Below are 13718 nucleotides of genomic sequence, written 5' to 3' on the forward strand. Positions count from 1 at the left end.
GTCTGCCCCCTGAGTACGTCCGCAATGACGTGTTGTGGACATGAAACGACTCCTCATGGACGCGGCTGACCTAGCCTGGACGTCACGTGGTTCCCTATGGACGCGCCTGACGTACTGTGGACGTGACGCCACTCCCTATGGACGCCAGTCCACGTACTGTGGACGTGACGCCACTCCCTATGGACGCCAGTCCACGTTCTGTGGACTTGACGCCACTCCCTATGGACGCCAGTCCACGTACTGTGGACGTGTTATTCGCCCCTGTTCAAGTCCTCAAGATTACCATCTCGGGACTCCCTGTGAAATACTTCATGATCTCCATGTTTACCTCCTCCACTTCGATACCTGCTCCAACTACATGGAATCCAACATCATATAAGCTCACAAACTGTTTATATTGGGTTACTGGAAAACGACAATTGCAAATTACAAGTAAAACAATAATTAAGGAACTCTTATTATTTAACAAAGTTGAGGATTAAGTGAAAATTCGATCACAAAATTACAAATATATGAAATAAATGTGTCACATGAATTTTGGAAATATCAGCTAGTTCTAACTAACTAACATGACAAACATTCCAATTGAGGTGCATACGAGAAATTTGAAAGAAACGTGTCAGAGGAATTTGACAAAGGACAACTGCTAAGACAAGTAAAAACAGACATAAGCAATCATAAGTAGAAACTACCATTGCAAGACGTCAAACGATGCATCGGCTGCACCGCATCATGTTAAGAGCGCGAGCGCGTATTCGTCTTTGGCAATAAACTTTGGTTGCAACAACAGGTTTCTTCTCAGTCCTTGTTTTGCCTGAAGCACAGAAAACAATGTCAGCAAATCGTATGTAGATCCACTCTTCATAGCACATGAAATATGTATCAGAACTTCATTATATATTTCCACTTGCATTAGTTGTAATATGTCTTGTAAATCGCTACTTCTATTTGTACTTGAGTGAAAATTTATGACGATACTATGACTACTGCGTCTACTTGAGTGTGGAGAGCTCCTGAACTAGCGATACGGAGTATGCAACCAGCCAATCAAATCAACTTGTGGAAACACCCAGGGCTGTAATTGTAATGAGTCGGGTTACGATTTTCTGATGACTCAGTCATTTTCTCAAAATTCGGAAATGACTCGACTCGAGTCAATCTATGTAATGACTCGGACCAAGTCATATGAATCGAGACTCAGACGGCCAAGACCGATATTACCTTGTAATTTCGAAAAATAGTAAAGTAACCACACTATTGGTATTTCATCTAATGGTAGCGGTACTTGAAAATGCGACCAGAAACCGTTAAAGGTGAAAAAAATCAGTAGCCTATATTATAAATGTGAACCGTTGATATCACCGAACAGAGTTATAAAACGTGGATTAAACGAGAATTCAACTGGAAACTGAGCAGTCAACGCAATAGCTTGAACTTGAGTCATAACACCATGACTCGGACTCGGCCCTATACTCGTTGACTTGGACTTGACTCGGTGGTGAATTGAAAATGACTCGACTTGACTCGAGTCAAAACTATATAAGTGAGATTGACTTGGGACTTGGTTACAACCCTGGAAACATCTAAAGTACATACTTGAGTACTTTTCAGAAATTATACTTTCACATAAATTGGTTTGGACAAGCCTTATAAATCCCTGCTTGTACCAGAGTGGAAATACATGGCGTTATTACTACTTCTACTCCATTGATGACACAACAAATACTTCTACTTGAGTGCTGAAAACAACTACATGTTTGACCATCTCTGTTCAGAAGCATGCACCTACGACTTAGGGTTGTAGCCGAGTCACAAGTCAATCTCAATTTTATAGTTTTGACTCGAGTCAGGTCGAGTCATTTTCAATTCACCACCGAGTCAAGTCCAAGTCATTGTGTTGACCGCTTAGTTTACAGTTAAAGCCTTGTCAACCCACTTTTTATACTGCTGTTTGGTGATATTGAATGGTTCTCATTCATAATATAGCCTACTAATTTTCCTCACTTTTAGCAGTTTCTGGTTGCATTTTCGAATACATGTACCAATAGACGAATTCCCAATAATGTGGTCACTTTACTATACTTCGAAATTGCAATGAAATGTTGGTCTCGACCGTCTCGAGTCATATGACTTGGTTCGAGTCATGCGCAATGACTCGAGTCCAAGTCGAGTCAAAACACAGATTGACTCGAGTCGAGTCAAGTCATTTCCGAATTTTTCGAAAATGACTCGAGTCGAGTCAAGTCAAGTCATCAGAAAATCGTGACACGAGGCGAGTCATGACGCGAGTCATTACAACCCTGCTACGACTACATGCAATAAGTCTCGACATTTCGACTATGTCCAGTCCACTTTTTGAAACTACTCACCCCAGTAGCCTACTTTTTCAAACTTCACTTTCTACTTATACTTGAAAGGTAGTTTGATGTCTTGTAAATAGCTATTGATACTTAAGTACTAACTACGACTACTCTGACCATCTTTGTTTGGAAGTGACCACCTACAATAACTAGGGCTGGCCACAATGATTTGAGTACTTGAATCTGAATTGAGTATCAATTCCAATGATTCGAGTCGAGTAAGAGAAAGTAAGTTTCGAGTACCAATATAGAATCGAAATTCTAATCCTCAGTAAAGTATTATATATTTTCAGTATTCGAAACTATATAATACTTTACCGAGAATTGGAATTTCGATTCTATAGATCACTGTGAGGCCTTGAAACCGTGTGTGATGACCTTTATTTCACAGAGTAACCAAGGCTTTTATTAACTGAAAACGAGCACTATACGCAACACAGCTAGGCCAGTAACTATAATGTACCAAGAAATGACAAATTAGGAGCGAGACAATATATAGAGGAAAAGACAGGTACTCAAGGAATAATTGATTTAACTAAATGTAAAGGACGAGACAATTGCGCACAAGAATTCACCACACCGTGATTGGTCGAATCGCAGAATATGAAACACGTAGGACATAGCTACGCACGTTCGTGTAAATGACACATGAGTTGTCACATAGTACAATGAGCTAGGTATGATCGAAAATTCACCAAACAATCTTCGATGTGATGTAGAACTGGAAATTTTGTCTTTGAAGTTGCATACAACTTGTCATCATTCATAATGTTGTGACGTCATAATGAGATAATCGAATCGAAGCTAAATACTCGATTCAGCATCGAATCACCCGGGTACTCGATTTTGCCTAGCCCTAATAACAACTCGCTAAAAGTATGTAATACCTCCAATAAATATAGTTTTTGAAACTTCTTATATACAACTTGTGTAGGCCTACTTTTCAGAACTTTCCTGTTTCTTTTAAGTGATTTTTACAAGCCTTGTGAATCGCTAATTATACTGGAGTAGATGTTAACAGCGTTGCTACTACTTCTACTCAAGTGCAAACAATGATTACTTTGATCACCCACCAACTATTGAGTATGCAACGGTCTGTGGACATACGGGCATGCGACACATGAGCATGCGAGTTAAATGACGGGTTAGGGTAGGGCTTGGGGTCGGGATATATAGCGGTTAATTTCAGTGTTATGTTTGGGTTAAGGTTAGTTTTATGGTTATGAAGTCACATACTGAAGTGACGCATGCTAAAGTGTTCCATGCTTAACTGTCGTTTTCCATTGTGTCGCATGCTCATATGTCGGGCAATCGTATGCAACACATCGACCAAATCTACTTTTCAAAAGTAATTACTAGAGCATATTTCAGAACTTCATTCTCGACTTCCATTTCAAATAGATTTGACACACCTTGTAACTTGTTACATCTACGTGTGTATAATAAATTCATGACATTGCTTCAACTTCAGTACAAAAGATGATTACTGTGACCACCTCTGGTTTCCATATAGTGTGTTCAACGTTTTTACCTTCGATTGCTTTCTGAGATTTTCCCGAGCATGGCGCAGCACCAATTTTGTAGAGTAAAAGCAACGCTTGTTCTAGGTGGCAGTAGTTCTAGAAGGCATTCTTTGTACAGTCTGCTTGACGTTGTTGCCATCAATTGAAGACATTGTCGATCTAGAAATTTTACATGATTAGAGTAGGTTTAGTGAAGGCATTTGTCAAGAACTCAAGGCAGGTATCCATAACATCCTGTTAAAAAACAAAAACAATAGTGTACAAGCTTGGCACATGAGCACTCGAATCTAAATCGAGTATTAATTCAATTACCAGTGAACTCGGGCCATGGTGAATTCGGCCCATTGAACTCAGCCTACGGTAAACTCGGCCTTCGGTGAACTCGGCCTAAACCTAAGCCCCGCCCCAACCCTAATCTTGGGATTCACCGAATTCACCATGTGCGATCTGATCCTTGACGTTCTGCACTCTTCTTCAACATTATACAGCTCCGTACGCCTAATAGAACATTTTATACATCCGACATACGATACCGTCCCCCCAGAGGGAATAACATTCACACGACATATCCACCACCACCAATTTGTCAATCGCCATTGCCTTCAATTAATAATACAATTCACGACATTTATAATAATTTGTATTGACAAAGTCATCATGGGCCCAGTTCACCGAAGGCCGAGTTCAATGGGCCGAATTCGTCATGGGCCGAGTTCACTGGTCACCATTAATTCTATTGATTCAAGCGAAGTAGATGACTTTTTCCAGTAGGCCTTCTGAAATTATACGCTCTTTGCCACCAAGAGTACAGTTATCAATAAACTTATAATTTTTGATACCATTTTTCCATGTGGAAGTAGCATACAAAATACGTAGTACAAAGCTAGTCACTTTAGTGGAAATGACATATCTGTGAAGTCCTGATTAACCCAATGATGCATAGTCACAAAGTGCAATGAAATAGGTATCGGTCGAAAATACACCAAATTATCTGTAATTTAGTCTGATGTAAAACTTGCATGGCATCATTGTATGTTCTTAGTGAAAACATAAAAGATACGTTTTCAACCTTCAATAATACTCATACTGTTATGAGTATAACATGATGAGTGATTATCGAATACTTGACACTTAACACCAGATTCAGAATCAATCACTCTTCACTCAGGTGCTCGATTTTGCCAAGCCCTACTAATCAGAACAGAAGTGATGCGGCCAAGCTGAGATATTTATAGAAATCATGCATACCAGATCAGCGTCACTGTGAATTATGGCACACTTGGATTCAACGAAACATCGATATAATATCAAAATATCATGCAGCAATTTTGAGCACCACTGGCAAAATCCTGATCGGGAACCACCGTCACAGAGTCTATTTGCGCATCATTTATGACACTTTTTTCGGGCTAATAAATCGCTGATTAATGAACATAAATCATCACTCCAACTTACATGATTCAACTTCTTAATCCATGGACAATGCACGACTGCGATGCGTTGCTCTAAAGTTGAAAAGTACTATATAACATTGCCTGTTCCATATTTAGACTCCTGCTAAAAATGAAGCAATGTTGTATACGCAGACCAAGGTATTCCCCTGCCTCATCCGCATGAAGAATCCATTGATAATAAGGGTCAATAGTGTGCTTTCTTATTCACGACAACATGACTATCAGCAAAGCAATCAGTCTTCCCTAGGGCCCATCTACTTTGTGAATGTCGCTGTAATGTAGACAATGTTAATATATTTTGTGAATGTTGGCACAATGTCTCCGTGCAATATAGGCCTACTTATTGGAAGGTAATGGGCGAAATATCTAAAGATCAATGTCAACTCAAGGTCCAAGAAGAAGTGAAAATTCAAATGCAATAATTATCTACTTTCACCAATTTTAAACTTTCATAATATATGACGAGGAACGTGCAAGATATCCAATGAGCTTAATGCGACTATAATTTTTGCAACTACTATTTCTTACCAGGGATTTCAAGATATCGTATAGCTAAGTTATATGTATATAAATTATAAGTTATCGTTATATTGCAAGTTATAAGTAAGCATTTTAAGTATGTTGCACGGCGACATTGCCGACATTGCTACAACCCGTCTTCCCCATGAACATGTTAAAATCCATGTAGTTTATAATTGGATTAGCGTTGGGGTATCATTAAATAGGCCGAGGTTAAAGTTGGGTTAACTATAATGATTGTTCCTAGAATACCCTAACATTAAACTAATAATAAATCCATACATTTTGACATGTTCACCGAAAGCCTCGACTAGTATCAATGGTTTTAATGTTGTTGTGGATGTGGACACAACACAAAATTACGACAAATACGATAATATACATATGCCAGTCAATGGAATGCTAATATTCATTAGCATAGGCGCAACTATAGTTTTCAGCCACAAATTCAGCAATCTCACATTCCGTAAAGGAACATCCTATAATACACTTTCAAATTATGTAGCAATATAAACCTAACCACTGGCTATAATACATTCATCAATGCTGCATGGTTTGCTGCATGGATCTTGCAGTCTTTGGAAATTCATGTCAAACTTTTCATAGTATATACCGTACACATCAAACAGTAAGTTGGATATTACAACAACATAAAACCCACTGTGCTGCAAATCGAACTTCAATGAATACATACATATAATTAAATATTATCATGACCATGCTCATCGGCGTCATCGCTAGTATTACAAGTACTGCATAAGTTTACGATTAGCACTTTAGCAGCGGGTCGATTAGTTTCGTTCGTACATGATAAACCGCGGCGCAGACGTGCCACTAGAATCATAGTGAAATTCATTACGGTTGTCGCAGTTAATGATGACCGAGGCTGTTGCTGTTCAATAAATATAGCACTCAAATACCAAGCTTCCGTGATCTCTGCCTTTCCAGTACTCATGACAGCGACAATATCAATAATAATCAATAGCAGGCACAATCCATCCACGCCGTTGAGTATCCTATTCTAAACTATTCCATTCCTGTGATAAATCCGTCACTCCGCCATTACTACAAAACCTGTTCTTTCAAATTCAAATCGAATCACGCGCGAATGCTCGCCAGACAGAAGAACGGAGTCTTTTGGTTTTATGGTTGAATGAATTTCAAGCTACAGGCGTGCTCGGCTCGACACTCGAGACTCGACAAGTATCGGCATGCCTCATATGCATTATCGCTGGCCTCTTGCGCAGTGCGGCCTTAATTATCGATAATAGCCGGGCAGACTGAGTATAGTTCCGTGATTGGAATAGTCATCACCATACCGTTATTACGGTTGTCAAATTTCATGTCGGAAGATTTCACATGCATTGGGTATACGGTATATTTGAAATAATATATTTTGCCTTGATTTGGACATTACGATCCAGTAATATCACAATAAAATAGTTGTATGTCTCTACATCGTACATAATATGTGCGACCGCGATCATCGATAGCTGGGCTTCTGAAGTTCCGCGCGATAGAAAGTCATCGCCATATCATCAATCAACATTCTCGTATTCACTCCGATAGATTACAAATGGTGAAATGTATCATGACATTCATGAGTGTATTCAGAAAACTATTTTGCATTGGTTGCACAATGCACACTTGAATTCATAGAAACGATTTCCAAGTAGGGACATTCTGACGAACTCCTGTGTAGGTGGCATCCAGGCATCATACCACTATGACATCCACTGGAATTGTCATTGGTGACTGGCACAGGAGCATTCTAAAATTCACTTCCTCTGGTCTTCACCTGGAGTTACATAAATTGACGTCCAATGTTGGGCATACTGAGCAAGTCCTCCGTAACTGAGAGTGGGAGGTGGGACGAGTGGGAACAATTGTGGACATACCAGTAACTCCACGGGATATCGGGTGTTTGCTGGGAAATTACGTAGGAGCGAGTACGTTTCAGGCCCGACCCATGAGAGTAGACGGACTATTTTTTCTCCATGTTGGAAATGCCGTAAATTGCTAGGTGATGGTTGAATTGTTGCAGATATTGGTCCCACTTTTCGTTTGATTTTACGAACGAATCATACTTGAGAGCGGCTTCTTCAGATGTTGACGCACCGGGATTCAACCTCTGCGTCAATTGCGCCATTTCTGTCATGACTTTTGCCATTGCTTCGTCATGCTTTGCTTGTTGTTGCACTATCATGTCTTGCTGCTTCGCTTGTCGTTGCGCCATAATCTCTTGCTGTTCGCTTGTTGTTGCACCATCATCTCTCGCTGCTTCTCAAGAATATTCGAAATACCCGATTCCGTGATATATATTCGTCGCAGAAAAAACTTTGAATCCGACTTCTGACACCAATTCTTATGTTCTTGATTTTATTTGAACAATAACAGGCCTGTTTATTTTTGGATTTCTCCAAAAATAACAAAAATAGCTTAGTTTTGGATGTTTTCGAAGTTTATTTTTGGAGAATCTCCAAAAATAAGAAATGACGGTGTTTTTAGCCCCAATACTACATAGAAAACTTTACCGAAGGTATGCTATCATGTATTCATGTTCTTCAACACATCGACATCATCAGTGATCTTGACCTAACTTTCTAAAACTTTCGTCACAAAGTCTTTGGCCTGGAGAATGCTGTCCAAAAAAAATCAGTGGGTGACGCCCGGTAGAGGCCTTTCTCCCAGTTGATTTTCGAGAAATCAGCTTCGACCGTCGCAGTTGTGGGAAACATCGAGCCATGTGGGTCAAAAGAACTGACGCTCGTCAATAATGCGCTTGAAAGTGCCGTCCATTTTGTATCGGACAGACATGGATTGGAATTGGTCTTCGATATTCTGTACCTACTCAGGTGTCCACTTGTTCGACAGCCCACCCCGGTGTTCGTCGATCAATTCACTGAGCTGCAAATAAAGTAGCCTACATATATGTATCACTCTTGTTTATAATATTAGAATCTAAACGAGCAAGAAGTGTTTGTTCTGTCCTGCCTACGTGGTTGCACCACTTGGTGTGGTAGACAGGGCAGAACTCTTTCATTGTCGGCAACTTCAATATTCTATAGGTCGTCAATGAGCCCTGCTATAAGACTTCTGGCTGCCTCGAACGTGGACTGCTTCTCTTCTTCGTCGATATTCTCAAGAAGGTCGAAGACTGCACATTGCACACTCTGATCCTCCACGAAATTGCGTGACTCAGTGAACTTGATAGCCCAGCACCCTCTGACCAGAGGACCTTCCTTGCCGCGGGTGTCATTGTCCCAGTCCTCAGCTGAACACCGAGTTCGAAGGCGTTCGACAAGGCGATGGAGCTCATCCTTATGCTCCACGATCAGATGTCCAAGTCCCTGAGTCTTTGTGACGATGGGCTCACCTCTGTGGCCATGCACTCGAGGACGATTAGTTGGATCCACTACTGCAGCGGAGGTGCACAGGACGGATTTTATCGTTTATAACCCCGAGGAGTGTGGCACGGTGTCTAGTCAACCAAGTGGTCATCTTTCTAATTGACAACCAACATGTGTCTACAAACTTGGGGCACATACTTTTCTTTTCCTGGATCAAGTCCTGTTGCCGTTGGAGGTAGCCATTCAGTCCTATCATCGTGTCGACGAAGTTATTGTTGTAGGGGTGGCGGTATTCGGCCTGCGTTACAAGGTGCCGCTCGCACCACACTCGCACGATTTCATACCATGCCGCCTCTTCAACCCTTGTCGTGTCGCCTCCTGATCCTTCCTGTGAGTGGAAGTAATTTTAGCGTTTCGGAGACCCCCCCCCCCGCACACACATGCTGTTTTTGTATGTGTTTGTGAGTTTCCTGGTTGTTTCAACACTATTCACACTGCTCTGACTCGTGCATTTCACTAAAAAACTTGAAAAAACATCATTCAAAAAAAGCTTATTTTTGGATGTTTTCAAATCTTATTTTCGGAGAATCTCCAAAAATAAAACCCAATATCCAAAAATAAACAGGCCTGGCAACAACTTAATGCGACGAGGTTGCAATAAGAAATCAGTATATTATCAGCAGTATAACTTTACGGCAGCGATACGATCCAGAGTGTAGTTAAATGAAAGACCAGTAGACAACAGAACTCAGGGTATAAATACAAAGCACGACACTCGAGGAAATAATGTAAGGTAATGTAAGGTAATGTTGTAATAATGTTCGTAAGGTAATGAAAGCGCCAGATCGTCAGTATCGCGAATGCCCTAAAACTTCTGTAACGTTGAACGAATTCACTTGGATTTCACAGGTCCAATAAACAACAAAATGTTTATTGTCATCGTCGATGCGCATTCGAAATATCATTTCGTTAAAGTAATGAATGTCGGTTCCACCACAACCTTGTGCGTTGTCAACGCTTTGAGGGAAGTCTTTTCTATCGAAGGCTTGCCCATAACGATTGTCACGGATATCGGGCCGCAATTCACATCGAATGAATTCGATACGACGTTTTGCTCTAATTTTGCAATCAGCCATATCGTATCACCGTCTTTTCACCCTGCCTCGAATGGGGAAGCGGAGCGTTTCGTCCAGACTTTGAAAGCTGGATGGATAAAAAATGACGACGAGGGAAAAGATCTCAACTTCGCGCTCCAAACACTTCTCGCTACGTACCGATGTGCACCGCACCCGGGCATAGACTGGAAAACGCCTGCCGAGATTTTACATGGTTGGCAGCCGCGCAATTTGTTAAGTTTGTGCTCGCCCTTCGACAAATCGAAACCCGTTACGCCTGGACAATCAGTCACTCATTTCGAGATTGGTTCCTCGGTTTACGCTCACAGTTACCGAAGCGGACCAAAGTGGGTTGCTGGCGTGGTGACGGAAATACTGGGGCGTGTTGTGTACATTATAAAAACAAATTATAGGTATTGGATGAGGCACAAAAACCAACTCCAACCACGCTTGATTTTCACTGGTCATGATACAGTCACACAAGAAGTTGCCCAGCCTCAACAGTCACAAGCTGAGCAACCATTGGTCAGTAATAGGGCACAACGTCCTGCAGCTAGTCCTGCTAGAACGTCGGGCAGACGTTATCCGCTTAGAATGTTATACCTTTAGGACATCAATGTTATTCTGAGATAAATAGATCTTAGAATATAGGCTTACAAAACGACCATTGTCGCCCATATTTTCAACGCCCATTCGTCATCTTTGATATGTATGAGACATAATCATCACAACGAATCGTGTTCTTAAAAAATAGGCCTACATCAATAATAATTCATAGTGACTTTTCGAAGATGTGGCAAAGTTGTCATTGATTTGATATGTTTGATGTTAAGACACCTGATGTATATCGAATTGAGTTGCTATGTCACGTCATTTGACAGCGGGTTCGTGTAGCACGGCTATTTCGCACACGTGCCATCTGGTCATAACAGTCGGCATTGGAATGTTGGATATTTACTGCCAATAGAAAAGTACAATGGCGGTAATTTGCACAATTTGTTTGTAATTGGTTTTTCCTTATATGTATGTTGTTTTTTCTGTGACATCCTGCTACTTCATGATGCTTAGCTATGAATTTATCATCCTTACGTCACCACATATGTTGCATGTTCATTAGATCTAATACTAATTTTAACATACAGATTATAAGCAGCGATTCCGATAATTAGTTTAAATTCAATTTGCTTGACTGAAATCACCACTTCAGAAGTCACCTCTATTCCAGAAAATTGGATCCATCGAGAAGACGATATTGCTTTGTCCGTTTTGAACAGCGGTAACTAAAATTTGTAGCTTTTTTCACGAACGAAGAGTCAATAGCTTAAGAATAAATGTGCTCGATGCCATCACTATTACTCGGACTTCAAACAGGTGATTATTGTCAGGTCCAATTAATCTGCATCTGTACTTATATATTAATCCAACAAATGTCTTTACTGGCGGGTCAAGTGCCTCTGTGAAATTGGATGGAATCAGCACATATTATCACGACATGTTTACACCATGAATTGTAGAACTCGACACTCATCATGTCACCGTTCAGTCATCAATGTTATTACGTGATAAAACAGTACGCAACATGTAGGCTTTTAAAACAAGTATCGTCGCCCACATATTCGACGCTCATCACAACGTATCCATTGGTGTTTTCAGTGATATGAAATCAGATTTTTTTACCAATATCTTCACATGGTTCACTCCCACGCCACCTTCCAGAAGTCTATATAAGTAGGGATTTGTCGTTCGCATCATCCGCTGCTTATGATCAAGCCATAATGTAGAATTGCATGTACCCGAAAACTGCGTGATATGAGCTATACCAGGAATGTAACTATAAATGCTCCTACATGTCTATAGAGTCCATATTCTTACTAATAGACGAGGTCATTATTTAGTTTACTTCGATGCGTCGAGTAGTACATTGGTATGATAGGGTAGCAATTACATGCTGACAAATGTCAACGCCAGAATCGCTTCTTGAGTGTTGTGGGTTATCTAGGTTACTTATTGCAACTTATACACGTAAGTGGTCCCTAATATACGAGTTTACCGAATTTTGAGTGGTGTTATGAACCGAATTCTGTGTGCTGTTATAATTGATTCAAGTGCTCAGCAATATCAATAAGAAAAACTATCTGCTGTGAGATGACTATTGACCATAAACCATAATGAATACTAGCCAGGCTCTGCGTGTCAATGTTCAAAATCTATCGCCATCTGAATCTATCAGCGGCAAGTTTTATATTTCATGCGCAGAAGATCGGTTGGTCACCCCAACATGACCGCCCGAACATTCATTGGTAGTGTTAAACAATGTTCCCTCTAAGCTGCGCACGTGCGCAAATGCGCAGTGCTGAAACGGTCTCCGCGCACAAAAAATCTACGCTGCGCACAAAAAATCGGAAATGATGTTTTTTTTATAGTTGTTGCGCACTGTTGTCCAATGGACCACGCAGGCGCGCAGATTCGTGAAAATTAAGATAGAACATAGTCCGGGCCAAATCGTGTTATCACTGAAGTATGAAATCGAGGTACAAGTGCGCCCCACAAAGGTAACTATTGCGCTACGTGAAGAAATAAGTATTCAAAATCATGTGCGCCTCACGGAAGATAATTTTTTAGTATGGCCTCGTACGCGTGAGCGATACTGATATCATTTCAATAGCGCATTATTATCTGGGAATGGTGAAATAACATGGTTTAACAAAGTTATAAATAATAATAATGGGCTAGCTCGGAGTTAATCTCCGAGAAACTAACGAATAGTCTTCTCCGCGTGGCATGAATATTGCGTAAGATTTACTCAGGACCAGACATGGGGTAATCGCGATTAGTAATCGTAATCGATTACGACGATTACAGCATTTTCAAATAATCGTAATCGCAATCGATTACATTCGAGAAAATTCAAAAGTAATCGTAATCGTAATCGACTACTTTCCATATTTAATCGATTTCTTTGTGAAAGAACGATTACTTTTTATTTGTACAGGACTATGACATAAACTGAACATTCGTGAACAAGGAAGAGGTATTATGCCAGTTAGTGATAGCACAAACGTCAGATTTTCAAATGCCACTGCTCATTGTTACGTCAAAAGTGGCCTATTAGCTTTGCTCGTCATCGTGTCAGAAGTATCCAGCTATCCACACATAGTGAATAGATTTTCGATGTACATTAGTGTGATTGTAAGAAAACTCATCGTGCTGTATATCAGGTTATCAATACATTCCAGAAACCACTACCTTGCAGCAGGATAATTAATCACTACTCTGCCTAGTTTAAAATAGTAACTTTTGTATTGATATTTGGTTATGCTTAGTTAAACGCAGTTTGACCGTTGCTGCTTAGCGAGCAGTAGGCCTGAGTATCACGAACGTACACCGGACAAAGGTT

The 13718-nt window shown here is 40.5% G+C and overlaps 1 long non-coding RNA gene across 2 annotated transcripts; it reads right to left on the bottom strand.

Annotated features, from left to right (window-relative positions):
• Positions 1 to 376: 376 nt before the first annotated feature.
• LOC145439368 (uncharacterized) lies at positions 377 to 7761 on the bottom strand. 2 transcript variants are annotated; one of them, XR_013915172.1, is made up of 4 exons: positions 6115 to 7761; positions 5339 to 5676; positions 3892 to 4042; positions 377 to 814 (listed from the first exon to the last, which is right to left on the bottom strand). It is a non-coding gene; the product is annotated as an uncharacterized LOC145439368 (long non-coding RNA). The 2 variants fall into 2 exon arrangements; XR_013915171.1 differs by lacking the exon at positions 6115 to 7761 and having other exon boundaries at positions 5339 to 5761.
• Positions 7762 to 13718: the final 5957 nt, after the last annotated feature.

Source organism: Botryllus schlosseri, chromosome 5 (genome assembly GCF_051294905.1).
Source record: "Botryllus schlosseri isolate E-star chromosome 5, Bs_hap1, whole genome shotgun sequence".
Taxonomy (NCBI): Eukaryota; Metazoa; Chordata; class Ascidiacea; order Stolidobranchia; family Styelidae; genus Botryllus; species Botryllus schlosseri.